Genomic DNA, 22,456 nt, shown 5'->3' on the forward strand with positions numbered 1-22,456 from the left:
CTACTCAGATGCCCGTTCGAAATCCTGCTAATCCCGGGAGCGACTATCGATAACCTGGTTATATTTTGCCCGTCGACTCCCACTTTCCTTTCGAATCTCATTTATCTGTCATTGCGAAACAATACTCGGGTATTAGTCATCGTGAAATTCAAACCGAATTTTTCGAGGAAATATCATCGACTGAAATGAAATGAAAAGTTATTAACCAAAATTTGTCTACGAAGATATTTTATCAGCAAATAATTTCTACCTGAACTGATAGAAAACGTGGCAACAAATGAGGATATAAAATGAAAGAAGGAACGATACATTCTCAATCTAGAGTATCGATTCCGTAGGATGCAATCCATTCCGAAAGGATTTAATGCAGCACCGTTTATTAGCTCCTCCTTATTTATTACTGTTCATTCATTTAGATCGGGAATGCTGAACACACGGACCGAATATAAATTACGATCGCTATCAGCTACCTTGTCGCTACATGTACCACTCAGAAACCCACTCGGAGTTGCGTTAACCCCGGCAGCAAACTTTATCACCTGAGAATTTGTTGTACGTTCATTACGCCAATTCCTTCATCCTTCTAATTTCAAATTCTCTGTCTTAATACCGATTTCCCTCTTATTAAATTTCACCTTTGATTCTTTCTTCCTGTTCATCTCTTTATTGACAAAACGTTTCTAATCTTAACATTATCATTAGATGTCCCTTAAGGGTGTCATGAAAACCGATGTTGAAAAAGCAACATCAATATGCAAATTAAAGATTCATGAAAAAGCTATGAAAAGATTAATATCTTTGATTAGCCCATTAGATCGGCCGATCAACATCGCATCTATTAGCGTCATTTCTTACTTGCGTAATTAACGCCAAGCGTCAATAACGATAATGTCCGTTAACGATAGAAACTATCGAGTAAATTTAATTGTTTCCCCGCTCGTACAACGCCATCATCTCGACCTGAATAATTTATAAAACATCGGCGGTGAAGATCCAATAATCATTTGAAGCGGCACCGTTTCAAGCCCCGAGGGCTTTGGCCTTTATAATTAGGCAATGAAACGAATTGTGCTTGACGTCCATATCGACTACCTAACTTGAACCTGACTAACGAGCTTTTCTGTTCTTCCTCCACACCGGCACAAACACCCATACACACTTGGCTGTTAATAAATCGTCTATCCGTATCTTCGTCATTATCGGCAAACGTTTAACTTGGCCGCAGGTTTCGTATACATTCAATCGAGTCATCCACCGATGATTTATATTATGTTAGAACCCGCTGGAACTCGGTGACAGCCGTATTGTAAGGAAACAAAACGTTACTGTCGATAAAAGATAGCGTTGTTGAGAAATGAATATTTATTACTGAAGAAATTTACAATCCTTTGACGTGCCGTCATGGATTTTAAAGACAATACGGCACATTTTAACACAGACAAAAGAATAAATAGAAACTTTTGTTTAGAAATAGGTTCATCTTTTAGATAAACAACTTTCGCAATATGATTTGTATATTGAGATTCAAAATTAAATTCAAGCAAATTTACTACCAAAAGTTCTGCATACATTTGTAAATAGATGCAATTTTGTTTGCGCATACTATTGCTGAATGAAATGTGAAAATGTATGCTTCTATTAATAAAAGTTGGAATGTTATTCCTTGTAAATACATTTACTTTTCAAATTAATAAATGTATACATTAAATGAATTAACGCTTTTACTGTGACATACATAATTCGAGGATTTCTTAAATGATGCCATAAAATTAAATTTTATTATCCGTGCACAGATATAACCAATTGAAACGCCGCTTCTTTAATTAGCCTCTCTTGGGCGATGAACAACCTGTATCCCCCATACTCGGTAATATCGGCTATAAAGTGAACAGTTTTTAATTATAACTAATGCATACATCACTACATTTGAATACTGGAATGTAGAATTCAGAGATATGTGATATTAGCCAACAAAGTGATAATGAAAATTTATGCTTAATGGTGGAATTAAAATTCTTCTAATTAATTTATGCTCGAGCTCTTCGTTCTGCAGAATGATCTTCAATCTTACAGAATGTTTCTTTAAACACATATTTTATTTCTTTGACCTTTTCATCCAAAAAAGTTATTCATGCGTTTGAGATTGAATTATACATACATAATTTAAGTTATACACAGTTTGAGTTAACTTTCTGACTTAAAAACGAAAGGTTTTATTTCCAGTTTACATTAGCTAGTTAAACATTTTACTTAAAAAATTTCAGATAAATCTCCTGCTAATTAGTAGGTATAATTACACCGGTGTTAATGCGAGCATTACGAAATGGAAAACAACTTTTTTCAGAAGAAGCACGTGCACATTATTATTTCGTTTAGCCTGTAATAAATTGTAGCATATTATTGGCACTTTCGCATTTACGTAATGCTTCCAATGTACTAATCGCAACAGTTATTACGTTCCCTGAGTGGCATTACCTTTTATCTCTGTCTTACGTAACACGAAATATTTTACTTTCTAATCGTATTGTCAGCTCGATACTAACTAGAAATGTATACGAGGATAAGGCGAAAGGTTCCTCGAAAATTGATGTAACTATTATCTCATTATTTCTCTTTTTATATCAACATGTCTTACTATCGCGCTATTCTTGTCTTTCGATGCAGAAGAGACAAGGATTGTCCGAGTTTCTCTGTTTCGTCGCGTGAGTCCCCCAAGATCAATTCCAATTTGGGCCGTTACTCCTGTTGGCCCTTGAGGCTCCTCTGGAGACTTGGAAAAAGGCTGAAATCAGAGGATGCCAAAGCAACCGAGTATAAATTCTTTCTGTACTTAAATTCAAAGCGACGCATTCTATTAAAAAATTTTGTCTATTGAAAAATGTACGTTGTTATAACTTGACTGTACATTAACTTAAAACATAATCCAATTATTTTTCAGAGGAATCTAACATGTTCTTTTATATAAATAATCTCTATTTTATATTTTGTACCGATTTTTGCAGCCAAAATGGTCGTAAGTTTGCATCAGGGATTACGGAACACCGTATATAAAGCAGCAATGCGGGAGAGTTGTTACTGACAGCAAATATGGCCGCCACCGTGGGTGCCTGGGGTTAGCTTAACAACTTCTCTCTTACCGGGCGATGCAGCACCTTTTTGTGAATCGCTCGAGTATTATTAATCGCTTGATGTGGATTTCAAACTTATTACGCCGGCTGACATGACAGGCATCGCCTGGGGCCACCTTATCTCTCTGTTCCTCACCCACAAGCACATCACCAGCCAGTCTTCCCTTGCTTCTAGTGTTTCATCTGATGTTCGAACCAGGTGCTTGTCCAATTGTATCCCCGTTCGTTTGCTTATACGGCCTCAAACTCGTGGTGGTTATTACGTTCACTGCTTCTATTTTTTTCTTTTTTTTTTCTTTTTCTTTTTCTTTTTCTTTTTCCTTATGAAAATTATCGCTTTAGTCGAGGGAAATAACGTCGGTTGACTCCAGAAGGCCAAGTAAAGGTGTACGGGAACACCTGCGAGGTGCTGGTGAAACGCGTTTCCATACGTTGGATGCTATCGGGGTAATTAATCGTAATTGATACGCGCGTACGAGTGCTGATTACATGGTGTAACGTGAAATTAATGTTCGCACATTGTGAGCTTCCTTTTGCGGAATCAACGCGACAGCGTTAGCTGAACATGTAGGTCGTTCTTTCCTGATACCGATCTCGTGACTAGTGTCCATTCATTATTCTCGCGTCTTAATTGTCTGAAGATGGTACATGCAGTTATAAGCTGACGTTAGAGTTCTTAAAATACCTTGATAAAACTCTTGGGCAAACATCAACTGTTCAACATATTTTATACTACCTGGGCCACCAGTAACTTACGGTATTTATCAAAATGCAGGTATTGTACGCGTCTACTAAGTTGAGACTCGAGGTGTGAAACGCTCCGCCTAATCCTCACCACGAACCCTCGTCTAGTAGTAGTAGTAGTAGTTTCTACTAGTAGTTGTAACCTAGAGAGCGAATAGCGAGAATGCGTGTGGGTCAACTGTATAAGTGTGCGTGTCTAAGTCTGGCCCATCTAGCTCCGACCAATCAGACCCAATTCCTTAGGAGTCTCAACTTAGCAGACGCGTACAGTACAGTTAAACGAAAAAAAAAGATCTTTTGGAATGTATTGGTATAATGGAATTTTTGTAACAACGTTTTTAGTGATTTTGAATTGATTTAGACTGCTTCTTCAAATCACATAGAAGAATTAATTTTCTAGTTCTAGGAAATTCGATTCTTTCTAGTGGAACTGTTTGTTCGGGTATAGCTCCACCTGAAAATATGCTGTCCACCAATCACAAGAAGTCCCATAAGAATAATACAATCTGATTGGTCGCGCCCCACCTCAGTCCGCAAGCACTTTCAGTCGTGACGTATGATTGGTCAAAGTGATCACATCTACTAATTAGGCTCCCCTCTTGCCCTTGTGCCGTCCCACGAGACTTGTCATCAGTGGACAGTAGAAGTGGACCTATAATTTTGCAGGGGACTGTAACATACTTCCGACCTTATCGACATCGTCAGAGAAATTTCACTCGATGATCACTAGATGGCGATATAAGGAATGTTAATATTGTTTTACTCTATACTCATCGCCAGTAGCCTGAAGACACAGAAGATGATCTGAATATGATAAAAATATGATCCATACTAATCTACATGAAAAGTCCATTATCGTTAAAAAGTGGATTTAATCGGTCTTTGCATCGAGTCTTTCAACTTAAGTAATTAATTCAGCATGCGTTTATTGCAGCTATTTAAATAAAAATATGGTCATTAGTGAAGAATATCAACATCGTTAGAACTTCTGAAAATATGAACGGAGCAAACAAACGAAGTGTAATAATGAAAACTCTTCACTGATGCAAGAGTGCACAGCTGTTGATGATCGCAGGAAGTTGGGAAGAGAAATTATTAGAGTAAATCGAAGCTGCCACGGCAAGGTAGAAGTCATACGGCTAACTGGGGCTGCTACGACTCGACAGGACAAAGCAGGATACAGGAGAAGGAGAGTAGGAGACACCCCAAGAGACGTGTTCGTAGCAAACGCCCACGAACGGTGACAGCCAGCGAAGATTTATGATGCTATAAAATATCATTTGTATTTGATGTCAGAGCGAGGGCTTGATTAATGCACTGCCGGGCGCACAATGAATAACTGACGTGTTGTTATAGTAACATCAATCTGAAAGAAGCGCGGGGTAAGCCGGTACCCTGTTGATAAATTGTGTAGATTGGAGTTGCTGTTGCCGAGATACGATCAACGAGCCTTCTACGATTCAATCGTTAATGCTTCTTCGTGCATTACTAAATTATTCCTGCAAACAGCGGTCTGTTATTGAGTTACGAGGAATTATCGGAATTACTCAAACTGTACCAGCCTTTAACCTTCGCCTGTTAATGTAACATTCGGTGCGGTAACTGATATATCATTATTTTAGAGAAATAAAGAAAATTAGAAAATAGTTGCAAGCGTCGATAATTCAAAAATGTGTTAATAGTAGGACTTGATACGAATTGAATCTAACTTTACTTTTTCTTATCCAGAAAGAATAAGATGAAGGAGTAGAAGGTTTCTATACCTTCTATACGTTCAAGATTAGATATATAAGAGAAAAACTATAAGTATCGATAACAGAAATGATCGATGAAATTCTCGCTTTGTAATTGGACGACGTGTCACTTAGCAAAAGGGAGATACTGACAAACTCATAGGCCACTGCATGCCTTGGATGGCCGTGTATCGATCTCGTGAACAGCATGAAAGTGTCACGAGGTTTACAATATCGTCGAGACAGGGAACTATGTTCAGTTGTGCCCCTTATAACACGATCATTAATCACCTACCAACAATGATTTTATTCGCGGCGAGCGGTCTGGGTGTAACGTACCGTAACGCACCCCGAACGCTGGAGACGATACATCACCGCGATATGTAATATCGCTCTCGGCTTCACAAAGAAAGGGAACAGAAGAGGGCTGTCCTGTTCCGACGTATCGCCATCGACCGGTCGTCGATCGATCTTGCCGCGCGCGCCACTTTCAAACCGTGAAAACGCTCTCGCCACGGAATGCTAACAAGAAACCACGAAGCGTGAACGAAGATTGATTTCTCCTGCGCATTGTATTGCTGTGATTTATACCTTTTCTATCCGTTTCAATGTTGCCATGCATATTCAATCGTGACAGAAATTCTTTAGCAAATGAAAAACGAATTTCCATCGCCTAAGAGAAGTAAACGTGATTCTCAAAAAAATGATAACTGAAAATTTTTCTTTCACCGCTTTTATAATTTACCGATCTGAACTCTAACATCTTTTTACTAACAATCGTCAGCATAAAAATCTAAGTTAAGTTTAGCTAGATCCGAAGGTATCGGTTCGTTGTTAATTATCATCAGTTTGAAGAAGGTACCGTCAAGTTGTTCAACTACGAAGCATAGATTTTCTAAGTTCGAAGCGTGAAGACAGTAAATGCTTGCTGTCACGCGATAAGCTTAAAGCGTCCATATCGAAAGCAGTTGGGGTTGTTTTATTGTATATGGGCTGATTATGCATGTAAATATTTCACTAGGGATGATTCTCGAAGAGTGGTAAAGGAAAAGAGGGGATACGCTAGAGGGGTGCGAGAGTGGAGGGGAAAATGACGGTAGGTAGAGGACGGGGATTTACGCGTGCAAGCCTGAACGCCCTTTATACGTCGTCGACGCCGTAATATATGACACCTATAGATCACAATTACGTGTAATGGCGCTCACTCTTGTATTCATGGCGATATTATTTCTGGTTGCCTTCCACGGTCGTCGTCGTCGAGCGTGCCTCTCTCTTCGTCTTACCCGTACGAGACTTTGGTCCGTATGCTAAGCAGCCGGTAATTCTAGTTTGATTTACTTGCCCGTCCACCCCGAAACTTTGCCGCAGCCTCGCTTTAAACCCTGCCGGGAAAGTGATTACGCTGGATTGGGCGATAAGTCTTTTATGGTCTTTGTTCTTTACGAGTCATACGGTAGCTATAATTTATACTCCTTAAGATACATACAGAAGGATTAGCTTATTTTCATCTTAGAAGTCGAAGTGAAATTTTGATCGTGATTCGATCGATTTATTTCAAAACGGACATAAATCTTTCGTTTTATAAATTATTTCTGTTTCATTGAATTTTTGTGTAAATTGTCTAACATATGTTTAGACAGAGCACCGTGTTGTAATATGTTTGTTTTCTGATAATTTAAGCAATCATAACGAAAGATATTCTCCGACCTTCAAAACGGTACAGGTCTATTGAGACTGCTACTGTGCATCAACTTTGAGACACCCTGTATAAGGTATATAAGCACCCGAATTGAAATAAACTAACCATCGCTTTCCCGATGACAAGCGATACGTCACTGTGACCAATTCACAATAGAGCATTACACCCCGAGATCGGGACAATAGTTATCTCCGGTCTGTAGAAACGTGTACGCGGTTATTATTCGCACGCGCACATGTGTCACCGCCGACGGCGACAAGTAGCACCATTGGTGCTGCCCTAAAACGCGGTTCTCGAGTAGCCGTTACGGAAACGTCGCGTCGCGACGCACGGCGCTTTACTCAATTATCCAGCACTTATACACATACGGTAATTAATAAATGAACCCTCGTTTTCGCGATAACTTTTAGAACGTTTCACGGAAAAGATAATTACGGAAAAGTAAAAATTGACTGAATTATGTATATGATTGATTGCACGTCGCCGTTTATGACAGAATATATTTGTAAAAACTGTACAAAGTTATTCATAGTTAAAGTTGAATTTTAAACGGAAATAAGTAATAAATATATTATATAACCTTCATTGAACAAGGACGATTTTAGTTTGAACTAACGTCACCAGAGGGATTCGCCATCAATTATACGAAGCGTTTTACAGCGCACATCTTTTTTGAAAAGCCCTACGCCCCATTTCAATTGATCATCTTTAAAAGAACATATAAAATGTTACAAGCTTGGATGCAAACAGCAAGTTAAAAGATTCATTGCCAACTATCCTGTACGTATACAGTGGTCCATATATTGGTTTACACAGAGCTGACATTTATTCGTTACACCATCGGTAAAGTTTATTGATTCGATAATAAACGCAGAAAATAGAACGTTTGTACTAGACACAAAATACGATATCATAATCATTGTTTAAATTTGAGAACATGTGAACCACTATGTACGTCACTATACTTCAAAAACTTAATTGTTACATAGTGATACGATAAATGTTCGAACCACGAGGAAAAAAGTGTGCAACCCTGCCACGGTCATATGTGTTACGTACGATCTGGCAATACGTGCGGGCGCACAAACGAATCATTCACGTTTCCCGTAAATTGCGGATTCATGGTTTATCGGCGCACGGCCGAAACGTTTTACTGCTCGGTGATGCGCGATAACGCCGCGCTGACAGCGGAATGTTCCGGTCAAAATGAATCCAGCGAGTACACGCGAGCCGCATATGCGGGAAACGTATTCCCCTGTGTTTTGTTTTTCGCGAGCGTGCCTAGAATATTGGATGTAGCCAGTGGCGTAGGACGGAAGAAGGCCGGGAACCAGCGTCGTTTCTTCAGTAACCATAAGGTAAGTTCATCTTACGCTGTTCTACTACAGCTATTACTGCGAAGAAAGATTTGAACTGATTTATTGCCGTAAAATCAATTAGAATATAAATTGGAAGACAAAGATTGTTTGTCTTCGGAGCCCAAAACCTCCGAATGGTAAATGGTGGGTCATTCAGTATCCAGGTTTAAATTTGTCTTATTTCGAGCTGAGACTGAAATACTTAAATAGTACTGCAATTGTACAGTAAATAATTGTACAAGCTAAATATCTTATTAAAAAAATCTAATATAAAATCCTATTTAAGGATATGTACGATATACTTTTAATCATTACGTTATGTTCAATTTTCTATTTCTCGCGCATGAGACAATAGCGCCATCCGCTAGACGAGGGTTGAAACCTACGTTTTGGTTTACTTATTGTGTTTTCGTTCGTTTTTATTATCACCTTGAATTTTTATTATCACATTTACTTCCAAATGCAATTAACTTTATAAATAGCTGCATTGCACTCCCTAAATGTTAAAAGTATTAATAAGTGTGAAATTAAGATGTTTAAAATATATTATACATTATTGATAAATGACAACAGGTTTTTCAATATATTAACTGAGAGGATATACAAATACCAAATGCTTAATTATGCGGGTTTCGATGCAGGATTAAACATATCCTGTAATTTATCATGAAACACACAGTTATCTGGTAAAACATAAATTACCATTTCCCTCTTAACCGAATTCACGGTATTTTGCTTGATTCGCACGTAACAGTTATTAATTCCATATCCAATTAAGGGTGTACTGATTTCATTAAACCCGCAACATTACCCATTAAACGCAACCGTCTGATATTTATTTCAAGGATATTGACAAATATTTATGCATCCATGAGGTATACGAAGAAAAAACCTTAAATCTTTTAATTTTAGTAATTTCTCAATTAAAATTCCAATGGTTTTTCACATTGACTGTATCGTTAATTACAAATAATATATAAAAATGTGAGAATTACGATAAATACTATACGTAGTACATAAATAATATTAGAAGTTTTACAAAGAACAATAACTATTTATAACATTCTATATAATTATTATGAAGTATCCATATTTCAAAGAAAGGAAAACCTTTCTACTTTCATTAAAACATTTATCGACGTATTTACATCTCTGTACAACGAATCCTAAAGAACGTCCCACTTTTTAATACTCGACTCATAAATCACCCATGAAAAATGTTCGAGCATCCATGACATGAAAGCAAAAAGCAAAACTCGTCTATCTGCCATTGATAATTGCAGGATCGCATTAATACGTATCTAACGTAACGCAGTTTCCAGCTTGAAGACAAACGATCCAATCTGTTAAGAGTTTACCACCCCTTGACGTGTGCGCTTTCGTATCATGGTTATACAGAGTGTCCCACAAATACTTTCCCTCTTCAAGGAGGGAAAGTAAGGCAGATAATGCAAATTTTTGACACGATTCATTTGTCAATGTTATTGAAAGAACTATGTTCGAAAATTAAAGAAAAATTGTAAAGTATCGTTGCTACTATGAGTACACTAGGAATGTGTGAATCACCTTGTAACTTTTGTAACCTATAGAAGAGCCTATTCTGCGATTTCCAAGGTTTCTCAATAAACACCATCTGTAATATTACCTAGAAAACTCTTACTCTAGGCTTGAGAACACCTAGAGTGAGATCAGAAGTTCTGTATGTGTGGATAATTGTTAGGCGAGTACTTGTGAGAATTCTAATCTCCCATGCGCCATCTGGTGACGAGCGTTAGATACACTATAACTTTCACAACGGATTAAACTTTGCGCATTGAAAACTTGTTATAACATTTATGCTGTCTTCCTTAATACGTTCGTTATATATTACACAAATATGATAAACACTATATTTCGTTTGCATAATGAAATGAAGTCCCATTTCAACAAAGATGTTTCAGAATTTATAATCATTTTAAAGGTTACATTCTATAAAATTGCAATTACCGTAACCATTACGGCTTTCAGTTTAATTACCGTTTAATTATTCTAAGTACCTACTATCCTGTACGTGCACAAAGTACAAACAACTGCCGCATTTTCATTTGAATCGCGCTCTAGAAGACCATCTTTTCTAGAGACACCCAGTATATTCTTCCAGGTCCAAATTTATTATCTACTAAAATACCCGTATTGTTGCAAGAAAGCGACCGTTGACTAGAAAAAGCCGCTGTTATTAATTCGCATTAACTTAATAGGTGCAGGTGAGAAGAGGGGAAGAAAGAAAGAAAGAGAAAGGTAAAACGGGAAGGAGAGGGAGAAACATTGTGTACATGTGTGTGTGTGTGTGTGTGTGCGCGAGAGAGAAAGAGAGAGAAACTATAGAGGGGAATAAGGTCACGCCAGAAAGTGAGTAATGAAGGCGGTTTATCTCCGAGGAGTAACTAGCGGTGTTCGTGTAATGGGGGCATTCATCAACGCGATCTCACATCGCCTTTCCGTTCGCGTTTCAGAGTCTCATGACGATTTGCACTACGAGCGGACGGTGAGAAACGGAGCTGAAACGATTTCTTTCTGTGCGCGTCTTGGAAAACCCGTTGCCACTTTGCCAGGTAAGATTAATGTCGTCGAAGCGGAGTTTTCGGCGCCATTAATTTTTCTGGCAAATTTATTAATTTTCCTTGCCCTTGCAATCGTTCAACGCAGTTTAAGATCTCGACGTTAAGCTGACGCGCGATCGTACTTCTTCTTATAACCTTCCTCTGCATTTTTCATATAGGGTACCTATTTTTCATTCTGATAGAAGCGATATTATGAAATTCAATTACACACCGTTCAATTATTATTCGGTATACGAAACGTTGATAAATAAAAGCGTTTAAGATTTTGATCGTCTGCTCTATGGTAAATTATTAATGACCAACTCTTAGGTTTTGAATAAATAACTAAATGAAAATATTTTCACTTTTGCTGCAAACAATAAAACACAATTTACAATTTTATTCCCATCGTTGTTTTTGGTACTAGCTGGCTTATAAATTAAAACTTATTCTGGTGTGAATCACTCCAGAATTTCTCACCTTGAAGATTAATGTAATATTAAAACAATTTTGGAGAAATATGTCCAATCTTGTCATGAATAATATAATACCGCTTATAATATTATTTAAATTCAGTTCAGAGTGTCAACTTTTCCACAAATTATATTTTGTCTCGTGCTGACTCACTAATGATCCAATTTGAAATTTAATATGGTTATAAATAATAAAATAAAGAAGAAATATTTCAAACTTTATCATGTTCAGAGTACTATCAGTCAATTTGTGCTTTGCCTAATACAGGGTTATTCAAAAAGAATGTACATGAATCTATACCGCAGTTCACCAAAGTCCATAACTGCGAAAAGACCAGTTTTCGTTCTTCGCGCATCTCTAGTGCGCATCTTCGCCCTGATTGGCGATACTCCCAAACGAAGTGGAAAGCGATTAGCAGAGAGCTCGCTGCGTTCCCCCACCATCTTCCAACCTGCGCGTCGCAGTTATGAACTCTGGTGAACTGCGGTATAGATCTTAAGTAATTGAAAATATAAGAATTACACTGAACATAAGAAATAATCTATCCAAATAGTTTCTGTTGCCCGAATAAACAAAATGTTTACAAGAATTGAAAATGACAGCGTCTGGCCAGGAATCACTTGCCATCCTTTATCTAAATGAAATTAATCAATATTAATTGATCTATCGTATAATAATGAGCAGTTTAAAAAAAAAGTGATTTCAAATAGAAGAAATTTATTGATATTGTTATGGGTGTATTTTGTACTGATGTTTTTGTTTTGAACAGCCCTATATTTCCAGACATTCACGGTAAATCAATAAAACTACACGATGAACATTTCGCCAACAAATAAAACGCCATCACCCGTGGTGGTACGCGTCATTGTTAGTATGTAATACCAACAAGATAACAATAATAACAACAACAACGACGGAACATCAACGACCAACTCGATATACAGGCGCGGAACACGCAACGAGCACAGCGGGCAGCCATATTATTACCGTCTTTTCGCAGTCCGCACCTCTGTAATTATAATTTTATTTTTATGGACATAAATTATACAGTCTGCCTAGCTGTGTCATTATATGGCATTTTAATTCAAGGCTGTAGACATAATGGTAACCCGCGCCACGGACTCGTTGCTCACCTGCCAGGTGAGGAGAAGAAGGAGAGAGCAAAGGAAGGGGTTCGAGGGAGGGGCATTATGGCGGGGAAACAGTCACTTTGCCTCTCTCGTTACTCGTGCGCTGCTACGTTTATTTTGCTGCTTCCTCTGCACTTTCATTTCCTTGCTTTCCGAGCTGACGATCAATCTGCATAACGCTCGGCCTTTTTTCAATTTGAATTATTACTCTGCTGTACATTCTACGAATTGGAAACACGTCAACCCGTCCGTTTACGATGAATAGAATTACAATGCACAGATCAAAGGCTTTATTGCTAACAATATTTTGCATTTGTGTTTGATCGAAGAAGTAATCTGCAAACATTTCCAGAGTATTTTCTTCTATGTTTTTAAATTTTTACACAAATTTATTAATCCTAATCTTTTATACACGTTATTAAGGGTTGATAACTGTTACCACTTGAATTATTTCAAAAACTATAACGGGTAGAAAAAACTTTATATAGATTCCTTTTTTAAAACCTTCAGCAAATTGAATTATCGCTCGTATTTTCAATTATTGAAATTACGCTTTTATTTACAATTTAATTTGATTACAGTACAGAAGTCGACAAATTTATAGTCTACAATTTTTGCAAAAACAGAAGGTAATTTGTGAATGTTATTAAAACTTGATGACTGTGCTGTAACGATTATCAACATCAACATTCAGTATCTTGTATTACATTATTTGCATTTGTTAATCTTTGAAGTTAAATTGTAATTTCATTTTCATTCTGACTGTCAGAGCGTTAATCATTTTATGATAGAACATTTTATGTTAATATGCTCAGAAGCGTTGAAGGAATCTGAAAGTTAAAACAACAGTATTTAAATGCAAATTTCAAAATCTCTACGTATATTTATGAATCAAGCAATCTAAACTAAAATAAAGTTACCAACACCTGATAATTTAATCTGATAAGAGCATACTTTAAGACGATAGAAGACGATGATTACAAAAAAGAAATTTTACTTGTAATATTTAAATAATACTGTTAATAGTAAACTAATGATAATTTATATGAATCAAATTGAAAAATCAAAAATTCTTATTACAGTCGGATGTCATTTCCCACTGCAATAGCCAATATATTAATGATACTTTTTGCACTTGAAACAAAATTCAATTAAATCAAAATAATAGATAGAAATCTTGGCAATTTTCTTATACTTCCGCTTCTTTATAATCCTAATGACCATAATCACGAACTGATTAGATCGAATGACGTTTCATCGGAATATAATTACATAAATGTTTCATAGACACATATGAACCGTTTTACAACAAAATTACAAAAAGAAAAGAAGTTGATAACGACGGTCATTATCATTCGTAACGATAATAATTAAACGTTCATTTATAAAACTTGCTAAATAACTTTGCTGTTGACTGGTAATCAGGAAGAACGTATTAAGTTTTCACCGATATCTTGAACGTTTACTCATATCTGAGAACGTGTTCGACTCTATACAACCAAATGATATCCGTTAAATGTTGCACGACTGTAATTTAAGCGCAATTTTAAAAAGGCAGTACAGTGCTCGAGAGTCCTAATGATTATGTTGAATAATTGTGTATCGGCCTGTTGTTACCTTGTTACGACCCTCGGAATTATACTTAATTTGTAGCTATAAATACACGTTACTTTAGTTTACATTTGACAGGAATCCATAGTTTCTCGGAAACGTTGCTACTATTTCGTACATTACGCTTTTTCTTCTTTCAGAAACAATTATACAATGAAATTCCAGTTCTGGATTAAAAAAAAATTATTTTTAATGATTTGAGAAAAGAACGGTTCAAACAGAAATTCATTCAGTCGCGACAAATGTTAACTAATTACTATTTTCTTCCAATATTTTAACACTTGATGGGAATCTCTCAACGAAGATACAATTTAACACTTCAGTTCTGAAAAATTCATAAAATATATCATATTATTTAAATATGTTATATGACAAAAAAAATTATTTAAGATCACATGAAAGATTCCACAACCAAAGTATAATGTTAATCCAACAGATTCTAATATTTAATAATTATCCTAAAAACTAATCCAAAATGCCATAAAAAGCGTATATCACAATTAAAAAAAAAAAATAACAAAGCCAATAACCATACAGCGCCTCCGAGCTACTATTCATCAATGCCACTGGGTGTACACCGTGCCTTTGTGACGCAGTTGCCCGTCGCTGTACTAAGCAATAGAATAAGTATGCACGCACTTGTGACGCTACTTTTGCAATGAAAGTGTTTTTTGATTAATTAACATTCAAATGAATACGTTAGATGAACTAAAATAAAAGAATTCTTATGAGAGGATTGCGTTAATAAACACATGATAGAATAACAAAACAAGTTTAGAACAGCGAGTACCTCTAAAAGTATTTTTTTACCATTTGTTTTTGCAGATACAGAAAATTGAAGTGACAATTGAAAATATTAATAAATGTTTCTGTGATTTAATTTGTAAGCCGGTGAATACATCAATCAACAACCTTTCCATTCGTTCGTTTATCTCAATATAATTGAACATCGAATGGAAAGCGAAAGGGGCAGAATAACAATTTTTGCGCCAATTATACAATTGTCCCTTTTTTTATCGTAAAGCATTGAACGATTGAACCTGTAGTTTGCATATCCGGTTTATGTTTCAATCTGGTTTCATCAATATGAATAAACACCGGTACGTGAGGTAGCTCGCTGCTGCATTAATATGTATTGCCAATAAATCGATATCGATAATTAAAATCTGTGCTGGCCAGTAGGGGCCTCGCGTACACGTTTATATAAAAGTTCAATTTGTTACATGTAACTGCACGAGATGACTATAAATATTGCGTTACCCTTTTTAACTGGGGACCGTAAATCCAGGTGATTTATGCTCAGATCGTCTGTAAGGGGTCGAGAATTCTATGTATCACCGTACTACGTCCCAGGCTTTTCATATTTCCTTCCACTGGACAAATGTTTCCTTCCTTTTACGTTTAATTAGCATAATCTATGGATAGGGTATGTAAAAATCAAATTACATAAATAATGAAACTTTTCTTGTACTTATACTTTTCAAAAGTAAAAGTTAATTTTTCAATTTTTCAATTACTTGATATCTTATTATAAATAACTACTTGAAATAAGTAAACTTACTTATCTTACTATATTTAGATAACGGATACGAAACGAAAATATTCTTTTAGGAAGTATTCCAACTACTTCTCAACCATTGCAAAATAATGTTGACTTGGATCTGATTCGCGCATAGATTAATACGACACGGTCATTAAAGTGGCGAAAACAATTCCTGGACCACCGTCGACGTGTCGAGCATCTGGAACGAATGTTTCGCAGGACATTGATAAAAAAAAAAAAAAATATTTTTACTGGCAGATGCGTGCTGACGTCGTTGTAACGGGGCCAACGGGTTTGAACATCAGTCACGAAAAAGAGAGATTAAAAAGAGAGAGAGAGAGACAGAGAGGGGAGAGAAGGCGAAAAAACGTCCGAGTAGATGGGTTGCCCGAATGAGTGGGTTGAGCGAGTGAATGACAGATAGACAGCAACCAGACAGAAGAGTGACAGCACGGCGGCGGGCTGACAGCTTGCCACTCTACCGAGCGTTCGTAACATCGAGTATTACCGGCTACCGTACGTGTTGATCCTTGTCCCATTCATCGACAAAAAGCGAGCGAACCTCCGATTTCGTACCACCTCGGCTGACAGGATCGATGATCATTTTTAAGAGGACCAGAATCGCTATACGATCTCGCTCGAATTTCGCGATGCAAGTATCATCGAGGATTCGATGTCAACCATATTTCCTTCACTGACATTTTTCTGCTGGAAGAATTACTAGGTCACGATATCTGTCTTGCGTGCATCGCAAGAAGATATAGGATGGATTCGTTTAAAATACAACAAAAGTGACAACTTTTGAGTAACTCTGATTAAAATTGTATCACAACAGAAGATTTTTATTGATGTCAACAGAGATTATTTGATACACCTAAATGTAGTACATTCGTAACTCTTGGAATGTTATTATCGCTTTGTTATCAATGTAAACCTATTTCATTTTGTTTGAATGCTTGAAGGAATTTAGTGTACACATCGGTAATAAATAATATAGACAGATAATGTAAGACAAGACAGACATAAATATTGTATTCAAACGAAAGTAGGACATACCGAACACTTATTCTTATTCTTATGGAAATAAAAATGTTTTTGCAAATCAAATGTTTATTAAATAATATATATTAAAGATATGTGAACGAGAACAATAATCCCATACATTTTCATCATAAATTTCAAAAGTATGTAAATATGAAAAGAAAATATTTCTGGATATTTTTGCTTAAGGCATAAAGTAGTACTACTACTACATACACAAGATAAACACAAATTTCTAAGATGTCAGAACTACTATAGGTAGTAATCGTGAATGGTATGCCAACGAGACAATAATTTAAACACTTTATTTAGCGTATTACTGCCTGCTCGTTCTCCATTATTCTAAAATATCTTACCTTACATTCCTTAATAATTTCACAATTTTTCTCGCATTTAAGTGAGATTTATTTAATATTCTAAGACCTGCAGCAAGATAACTGCATCCACAGACTTAAAAGATTAATCTTTGTAGTTGAATAATTCAAAACAAGACGCCATAAAGTTGCTATACATAATGTACTATATGTTCTCTATTCATCAATAGAATATTTTACTTTCCGTACATTTATATAGATTCATATATCTCTGATGATTATTTTTGTTCCACACGTTACGTTTTATCGCATACCGTTTTGCAGTTCGTAAATTTCGTCCAAACGGGATTAACACGTTCTGTTTTTCGAATTGGCAGATGTTGAATCTGTAAATAAAACGGTGCTTTCACTTTTACAAACGTAATTTATTGCTTCTCGAAAGCACGTGTGTAGAAAAGTTTACGAACTGCAGAATTTTAGGAGGGTCGTTTGGTACGATCATTTATTTTTGCAAACGCTTTACACTGTTTCTGGGAAATACTGAAATGTAAATAAATATATTGTTTCGTTCTTCTTAAATTCTTTCTCGATGTTGGAGACTATTTATAATTTTTTTTTTTTAAGAATGACATTATTTATAGGTATACAGTTTTGAATAACTTATAGCTTTAAAAGCTGTATGCTTTTTACTGAATATTATTTTTACCAAAGTTTTATGAATGAATCCACCATTCCATGTGTGACAGTCCTATGGCTTGGATATAATAATTTAAAAAATAGAAAATACAAATGCTACATCCTATTTTTAATTGAGGCAACCATGATAGCAATTTAGCTTAGAAACCATGAAAAAATTTTCCTTGAAAAACCGTAGATTTTATTTTATGAAACGAGGACAGTACAAAACATCGGTATAATTTATCAAAGATAAAGTTTACTACAAATTTCATGAACTCTTTAGAATTAAAATAAAAAACCTATGAATCGTTGTTTTACCAAGACAGGCAGGATAAAGACGTATTGTATACAAGGGTTTTACTTTGCTATCTGAGAAATGATCAATTGTATAAAACCGAGAATGCCCGGCACGTTAATTAAACTCTTGTTTAATTAAGCAACGTAAATGAATATATGAAACAATGAGGCAATAAGACATTTTAACACGAACAGAATCATCCAGCGAGACTGAGTTATACTAAATTATACACGCGAAACAGTCATTAAGACACAATCCGGATGTCGGCTGCAAAGAACTGGAAACTAAAATACAGATAAAAATTCGATCACGCGATCAGCTGTTCGCTTAGTCGTCTAAAGAATTAAGCAGTACACCCAGGAAGTTGAATGACCAATTCTTAAACAGTTGTTCACATCACGAAAATGAAGCAATGAATTAAAGAATATTAATTACTCTTATATAAAACAGCGATACTTGAACTTAAACGTTTGAATGTTGATACGAAAAAGAAGATGTGATGCTATACAACGAACATTCTGTTCGTAAAAACAGAAGTACCTATATATCATTTAAAAGAAAGCGTGTGTCGAGTCAAGTGACCATCATATACCATGTTTTCCGTCATTGTATTTTTCTTTGCAATAATCAATCCCGCATGTAGACGTGGTAGTTCGACACGAAAACTCCGTTGGAAGTGGCATCGATTTCCCGGTTTCTTGGTTGCCGGCTAGACCGTAGGCGCGCGAGTAAATCGCGGCGTATCATTGTCTCCGCAACAGGCCGTGAAAAGGGCTTTGCCGAATCTCTGGCAGCATTCCCGGTAAAGTCTGCAGGAAAAAGGCGGCAAGCGAAAGCAGCGAACAGAAGCGAAAGGAAGGAAGATGACTGCTCGCTTGAGTAATGGATCAATTTATTTGCTGGCTGTAGCTACGTACCGAGGGTAGTAGATACGTATATAGGTGGCGTATAACAGGCCAGAGAAATGGCTACGTTGGATCCCCCGAGTGTCGGGTAGAAAGATGTGGCTGCTGGATGCGGGGCCTCTAGGAGACGATTTCACTATCCTTCTTCGACTAACCATCTTTTCTAACCGTCTCTTCCCTTCCAACCAACGGCACCCTTCCTTTTCCTCTTCTTTTTTCCAACGGCCTTCCAACGGCAGTCTCTTTCACGAGGAAGATCGTATTTATTTCCACGGTGGTGAGAATGGATAGCGTGCCGGTGATCTATGTCCTGGTGCAGACACATCTCATTTACTCTGCGAAGCATAATTCCTTAACACTTTTTTGGGGAAAAGTGCTCGTATATCTTGGTTACGCCGAGAAGTCGCGCAAACTCCAACACGCCTGGCACGCTTGTACTCGCACTGTATCTTTCCTCGATATTTTATATTCAACGTGACTCTGCTGGCTGGTAACTTTGCTTTGATACTTGCCTCGATGATTATCCTTCGTGGAATAATTATTAAACTTATATTACAATATATTTAAAGTTGTTGAAAAATATTTTTTTTTCTTCGAACATGACATGCATAGCAAATAACAAATTGGGCAGTGACACGGGCATGGGCGCCCGAATTGCCCACGGGCGCAATTACAGATTCGTGTTACTAGCATAAACTTGAGCAACCAGGACAAATATTATAGTATTAATCTCGAATGGAACTTTGGACTCGATCGATCATTACTATGTTCGCAAATAGGGCAGTCTTCTGTTCCTATATAATCAACTTCCACAAACTTACAATTAGTTGGAATCGTTACAGTACGATTACTGTCTACTTCGTTGCTTTTAACCAGCGAGCATTCTCGAATTGGATGTTTCCTGTTGAATTCATTAATTCATGCCACTCAACATACCAAACTGTTAGTCTTACGATTATGAACAGGTTTTCGTGTTCGTTCCCTGGTTCTCTTTTTCTAGACGTTGAGATAGATAGGTGGTTCTGTTATCGGTATATAATTAGCGTAAGTAGAAAGCTGATATACGACGCTGGTGTGAAAACTTACGCGTATATCTCACTGACACGTATCCTTATTTCGTGGTAAAAGGATTAAAATGATGCTTGTCATGCAGGAAATATGACAGCTATAAAAAATAAAATTTTGCAAGCAACAGACTAACAAGTCAAGTATAAACTTTTCTGTCCATCTATAAAGTTTTCTATTATAAATTAGCTTCATATCTTGAATCAGCTTTTAAATTATAAGCTAAGAGTATGAAATCAATACATTCAATACATTCGTAACTCCAAATTTTACCATAAATCTTAATTTCGTAAAAATTGTTAATGCCCGTTTAAAGACCCGAGTAAAAAGAAAAAGAAAATAATCTCCCGAATGAAGCGTATACAAATTGTCCAGCAGAGAAGGGCAATCGTACGTCGAATTAGAAGGTTGATTGGTCGATCGGTGGGCGCCGCAGGTGGGTATTTATGTACCATCCAGAAGTACCTGTATCACGGTCATTAATAAATAACGGCATTATGCAAATCGGCAATTTGTCTCCGCATACAGTGTGGCAGCACGGGCCCTCTTCTCCTCTGTTGTAGTCATTTTAAATATAAATTGAAAGTACAAACGTAACGCGTGGCAATTTATTTCGGCCGGGTGTCACGCCGCGGTAGAGCGGCGGCTCGCATTTATAATGAGAAAACAAATGATGCGTTACGATGTGTCCGCGTCACTGTACAACCGTGTATGAGCGCAATGATGGTCGGCCATTAATTTATCGCGCGACACGACACCACGAAACTAGGGCTCCGCGTCAACGAGTTTTTCATGTTAATGTCATTTTCGTTGTACCCTCTCGTTGTACGTATTTTATCATTCGCCTAAATAGAGACACCGAGACTGCCTCCTTATCCTTCTTCCACGTCGCATCGAACTCTCGTTCGCCGCTAACATTACTTTTTTTTCACTACGGTTACAGCGGGACAAATTGGTCCTTTCAAATTGTACAGTCACTTTCGAAACGCTAGAAAAAATTATCATTATTGTCAGGCTCCGTGTAATCATCATACGTGTCATCTTACAGTTATTGGACATTTGACTTTTTTTTCTAGCGCGTTTCATTTCTAAATCGTCAATGAATAGTTAACGAAATCGATGCTCGAAAGCCGTACCGTTACGAAGATAAATGTTTGCAAAGGATTTTGCAACGAGTATGACACATGGCTGGGGACGAATGATGGAATCACAGGTTTTTCGTCGCGATACCATCGACTCTATCTGTACACGACAACTATATCAAACAATGATGGTAAATAACATGCAATAAATCTCTCTGTGACATTTTCACCATTAACAGCCGCGTGTAATACATCAAGGTTGGCAAGTATAAATACGCTACACCGCAAGGACTGTTGTATGAAAAATAAAATTCTGTCGGGCAAAGTAAAATATTTATTGGAAGATTGTATTTTTTTTAAAATGACTATATATTTCACGAGGAGAGTGTGCAATCGTTGTGTCATCAATTTGCTTCAAATTCTCTGTGGTAGTATTTAATTAAAGTTAACAGGTAGATACAATCGAGAATTACGAAATTTTTATTATGTTTCTCGGGTGACTTTTAATTTTATATCTTTTCCACGACTTTATAAAAGTTATTTCTTTGCTTTAAATAGGATTTTTTTTTTTATTAAATTATTATGCAAAATGTACCGTGACGAAGAAGGAGAGAAAAGGAGTAAAATAAATGAAAACCTAAATCTTTCGAGAAGATAACAACACCATTATTATTAACAGTTTCCATAAATATTCGAAAATTTGATGTTCAACGAAGATTTTTATCGTGCACCTAAACTCGATTAAACCTCGTACGTGTATCCGTTTCATGAAGCAACTTGTATGCAGCACTGGTCTCGCACATTATTCCAGACTCTAGATTAGTTGTTACCCAGAGTTTGGTACTAACTTTGTGCCTAATAATCTCCAGATTATACCAAAAACCACGTACAATGGCTTATTATACTGCATTTAGCAAAGAGATATTAATCATCCGTAAATCATCTTTGCAAAAACGTATCATTTAATGTTGTTAAAAAACTACAACATATAATCTATTCCCATTTTAACCCTTTAATAAATTTATATTTTCCTCTCTTCTTTAATTTCATTACTTTTAATAAATTTTGAAGTGG

At 36.5% G+C, this 22,456-nt stretch overlaps 2 long non-coding RNA genes across 3 annotated transcripts in view; one reads left to right on the top strand and one right to left on the bottom strand.

Annotated features, from left to right (window-relative positions):
• Positions 1-1,735: 1,735 nt before the first annotated feature.
• Positions 1,736-22,456, bottom strand: part of LOC117605589 (uncharacterized) — an 89,673-nt gene continuing 68,952 nt past the window's right edge. Inside the window, exon 3 of the long non-coding RNA XR_004581744.2 lies at positions 1,736-2,782. This is a non-coding gene — a long non-coding RNA (uncharacterized LOC117605589). The remainder of the gene's footprint in view (positions 2,783-22,456) is intronic.
• LOC117605588 (uncharacterized) lies at positions 11,162-12,888 on the top strand. Of its 2 annotated transcripts, none has more exons than XR_004581742.2 (3): positions 11,162-11,253; positions 12,485-12,726; positions 12,805-12,888. It is a non-coding gene; the product is annotated as an uncharacterized LOC117605588 (long non-coding RNA). The 2 variants fall into 2 exon arrangements; XR_004581743.2 differs by having other exon boundaries at positions 12,499-12,726.

This window comes from Osmia lignaria, chromosome 14, assembly GCF_051020975.1.
Source record: "Osmia lignaria lignaria isolate PbOS001 chromosome 14, iyOsmLign1, whole genome shotgun sequence".
NCBI classification, from domain to species: domain Eukaryota; kingdom Metazoa; phylum Arthropoda; class Insecta; order Hymenoptera; family Megachilidae; genus Osmia; species Osmia lignaria.